Source organism: Aegilops tauschii, chromosome 4 (assembly GCF_002575655.3).
Source record: "Aegilops tauschii subsp. strangulata cultivar AL8/78 chromosome 4, Aet v6.0, whole genome shotgun sequence".
Lineage (NCBI taxonomy): Eukaryota > Viridiplantae > Streptophyta > Magnoliopsida > Poales > Poaceae > Aegilops > Aegilops tauschii.
In genome coordinates, this window is record NC_053038.3 from 143,787,448 (window position 1) to 143,792,483 (window position 5,036).

Below are 5,036 nucleotides of genomic sequence, written 5' to 3' on the forward strand. Positions count from 1 at the left end.
AGGGAGGGGGAGTCAGGTCGGCACTAGCGGACACGCGAGCTCCGTCGATGCAGAGCTGGCCGGCGCGTCCCGACGCCCAGAGCGCGTCCAACGCTGCCAGCGCACGTGCAAACGACGCGGTCACCACTATGACAGGCAAGGAGTGGATGCAAGAGGCAGGGAAACGTTGTCTAGAGTTCAGTCCTTTCATACTAGAGGCCGAGGGAGGTGATAGATCATGCAGAAGTGCAAAGGAGAGATGTGAGTGATCGCGTGAAGTTTGCTGTATCAGTTTTGGCTGAGTACTGCTGATCAACAGGGAGATGATTGGGTCAAACTGAGTTGTCGGGGTGTTTGAATATGGAAGGACTACGGTCCTGGAAACTATGGAGGGATTTGGACCAATATTTGACATAGTTGCTTCACAACTGCCTAAATTGGTCCAGAATAGAAATCATGATGATGCACTCGAATGGTGAAGCCACTTGAGCTGAACTTGGGCATGGCAGGGTTATTTGGTCATATGAAGATGCTGAAAAAGGTTTCACACCATTTGGATAAAGCAAAATGGTACTTCCTTCACAAACATCCCCACTGATAAGAAATTTGCAGAACTTCTAGAGGGAAAATGGATAAATGGACTGAGCCACAACTGTGTGGAGGGAGTTTATATGGCTAGTAGAAGGCCAAGAAAACTTTACAGCCATAATGAAGCAAGATAAAATATACTTGCTTCACAAACTGAAATTTTGGACAGAATCAAAGATTTGACGTTGTGCTCACATGGAGCCATTAAATGAGCTTAAATTTGGTGGAGGGCTATGATTCCATGCTATGAAGGACCATGCAAAAGTGCAACTCATTTGGATATGCCTAGCTTGTACCTCCTTCACAAAATTTCTTTCTGGACAGAAACTTTGGAAAATCATAATTAAATGACTACTAGGCAAATGAGGTTGCATTTTGGCATGTGGCAATGATATGGACATGAAAAGGTTTCCAAGGAGTTTTAGGCCACTTGGGAAAAGGAAAATAGCACTTGCTTCACAATGTGCCATTTAGGGCAGAATAGGAAATGAATTATTTGAGCATGATGATAAACATGGCAAATGAAATATTTTGCCATATTTGAGGAATAAATGACCCAAAAAATTTATGAGAATTATTTGGGAATTTTAGGAGTGATGGAAATATAGGTTGCTTCACAACCTAGGGCAAAAAGGATAATTCCTTTAATAGAAAAGGAATATTCCCAATAAAAAGAATATTGGGATTGGGCTAGGATGGAAATGATATGATCTAGGGAAGTATTTGAGGATGAAAATCCACTCTGGAAATAAAGAAGAGGTCATCTTCTTCAGTTTCCAGACCACAAAGCCAGGGAAAAAGAAAACTCAAGCAAAAACCTCAGAAAATCAAATGAAAAAGAAAGGGCCAAAAATCAGGCTGTGACTAGTTCTTATACTCATTATAATCAGTATTGTAGATATTGATATTTTAGTATAAACGGTTGACGGAAGGAAAAAGGACAAGAGGGAGTATCATGCATGCGGGGTAGGAAAAAAATTGCTCATTTATAGCCGCTCGAACTCTCAAAGGGCGCGACCGCGCGAGGGAGGCGAAGGTCGTGGGAGGCGCGACACTTGATATAATTAAGTGAAGTTACCCACGCGCCGGCATGGCGTGCGAATAGGCAGAAGCTATACCGTCAGGCCTACGATATGGGTCTAGTAGACATGACATCTAGTGGGTCCCGCATAGTTCTCGAGAACTCTTTGGGGGCTTGCAGCCGTATATACACCGGACAAGCAAGCAACCCCAAGCCGTTCGCACGCCCTACTTGTCCCCGTCTTCTACTAGTACAGTACCTTACAACAGTTCGCTCCCAGTCGTCCCGTCCTTTCACATTACGGCAGTTCCACTAATCCTAACCCTCCTCCCAAATCCATGGCGTCCCAAATCTCCATGATCGGCGGTGAGTACAATGTTAGAACCATCACCGGCGATGAGTTCGACGTCATCTACACCCGGTCTTCCGCAACGGTGAAAGAATGCCTTGCTCGCTTCAAACGCATGTTTGAAAACTCAAATGATGAGTGGGTCGCTTGGCTAGATGTTGAGTACACCACAGTCCTGGGAAGCGAGAAGAAACTAAAGGAGGCAGAAAAGAAGAAGCCTGCCGTGATCCAGGTTTGCATGCATCACTTATGCTTGGTCTACCAAATATGCCATGCCGACATTGAGTGCGAGGAATTTAAGAAGTTCCTCAAGGGCGGCCGAGTCAAATTCGTTACTTTAGACTTTAGGAACGACAAGGAAATCCTGGGTCGGATAGGCCTTGTTGTAGGCCAGCCCATCGATCTCCAGAAGGCAAGCCTGGTGTCTTCCTCTCAGCCTTCAATGCTGACCCTGGCAGCAGCCATGATTGATCGTTCGTATGCTAAACTGAAGAAACCTCACCACGAGTTTCATCATGCATGGGAGTCGAAGACATTAGATGAAGATCACATCCTGTACGCAGCAATGGATGCCTACCTTTGTTTAAATATCTACAAGGGTTGGATGAAGAAGCAGAGCCCAGTGTCCGATTCAAGCAAAGAAGCATCGGCGAAGAGGAAGAGTAAGAGGGACGAGGATGAAGTCGAGGATGTGGACTCGGACTCCGAGTAGGTGGCAGTGCCGTCGCTCATGCTGGTTCTACTGCAGTGTCAAGCGGACTAGTTGCTTAGTTCATCTTCAAGGGTGTGTTGTGCTGAGGCCCCAGGCAGAACTATGTTTATGTTCTTTCTCGTTATTTGAACTCTTTAGTACGTAGAGTAGTACTAGTACTATGTCTTACTACTGTTCTTCTTGCAGTTGGTACTACTGCTCGTATCTTCGTGTTCCTACTGTAGTTAATATGTTCGTACTAGTAGTATAATTTGGGTCAGTCGATTTGTGAAAGAAGTTCGACGGAGTGAAGGAAGAAGACGGCAGGGTGCCCATGATCTATCTTATGAGTCTTGGGTGTGGAATGCAGTTCGCCGGAAAAAATGGATCGTGCCCGGGGTTAAACGGATGGCGGGGGTCAGGGGGAGCATGGCGGTGGCAGGCGGTTCAGGGGAGGGTGCGGCGGCGGCGGCAGGCGGTTAGGCGTTTGGCGGGCAGAGAAGATGAACCGTGCATCTATTTCGGAGGTTGAAGAAGCCCTTCTAGCCATCCATGTTGCATCAAATGGCTCACAAGAGTCGACTGGCCCAAATTGCTCCTTCAGATTGCAGGATCCACGTGGCATTCAAGGTCTCGAAGGTAGATTCCACGTCGGCACCCAGTTTGCGGGCTCGACGCGCGCGCGACCGGCTTCTGCCGTGACAGCCACCACGTGCGCCTCCTCTGCGTGGGTGGAGACGACAATGACACGCTAGTTCCTCCTCGCCGGTGTGCTGGAGCATGCACTCGCCCTCCTCTTCGTATGTTGCGTGCATAGACGCGGCTCCACCAGTTGCTCGCGTGGTTGGCAGCGCGGCGGCTTCGCGAGGAGGGACTGCAGACGACGTGAGCGGGCGAGCCTTCTGCTTGGCGGCGACACGGCGGTGATGGGCGAGAAATTTTTGGCCGGAGCAGGCGGGCGCCGGCATGCGCAACGGCAGCGCCGGCATATTGATGAGTGCGCGTATGGGAGCTCAAACTTAAAAGAAAACCGTACTAGTACACGTAAACATTAGACTTAGGCAGCGCTTTTATTCGTTACCACAGCCACAATACGGAATCCTGTGCAAGCGCGTGAACCACGGCCGCGCGGTCGACCGAACGATGCGTCACCGTGTCGTGCTCGAAGGACATCCACCGAACCTATTTGTGTGTGTGAAAACAATCCCCGAATATTACTCAACTTTTTTTCCGGGAAAAGTTCTTAACGCTACAATATTTCCATATATTTGAATTTAGCTCCAGTTCGTGTTTATTTGGATTTGGACATTTTAGGTGCGCCCCGTTTTTTTTAATACTGATTTTGGGGCTGTTTGGTTCCCAGCCACCATTTGCCAAGCCAAAATTTGGTAGCCACAGTTTAGTTCGCATGTGTTTGGTTTTTGCCACACTTTACTGCCCCTATGGCCCACTTGTCATAGAGACAATTTTTTGCCAAATTTTGCCAAAGTTTGGCGCCCAAAGTGCAATGTGGAGACGGTGTGTGTGTGAGAGACATAGAGAGGTGTGAATGTGCAAATGATCATGCATGAGTGAGACATAGACAGATGCTGATAGGTTGTGTATACATGAGAACGGTCTGCTATTTTACTTGTGTGCGTGTCTGTGTGTGTGTGTGAGAGAGAGAGAGGAGCATCCGTAACACAACAACCATCTCTCTCGATTCGTCCGTCCCTCGCATGATCGCATGTAAGACAGGCATCAACGCGAACATTTTGACACCCTCACCCGGCCCCTGCCCACCTCAAGGCCCGCACATCGCTCTCTATCTCGCACGCACAATCTCTTCGTGAATACCCTGTTTAGCAAGTACTTTCCGTCACATACACACACATTTCTCTCCTCAGGTTTGTTTTCTCCCAATATCTCTCTCTCTCTCACACACACACACACACAACACACAGCACATACACCCCCCTCCCCCGAGCACATAATTCATCCCCATCCAAGGTTATATGGCGACCACTCTCGCTTGTGCTTCTCTATACCCCAGCATGCACAACACCTCAATCTTCAAAGAGGGCATCGAGGAGATCGAAGACGGCGACCACACTGCGCTAGAGAATGCGGGGCCATTTGGAAGCAGGATGACGTGACGACGGCTGACTGACTCCTCCCCCACCCTCTCTCTCGCACAAAATTACCAATCCCTCTCTCGCCCGCACAAATTTATCAATCCCTCAACCCACAAGATCCTTCCCCTCTCGTCCATGTTTTTCCAGCTCTCTCATCAAACCTGTTGTCTATTCTCCTTCCACGTGTACAGAATCCGGATGCACACGCATCTCACGTATATTACATGTCTCCATCTTTCTCACAGACCTAACTTCTTCCACTCTCTTTCTCTCTCTATCTCCCTCTCTCTGTTT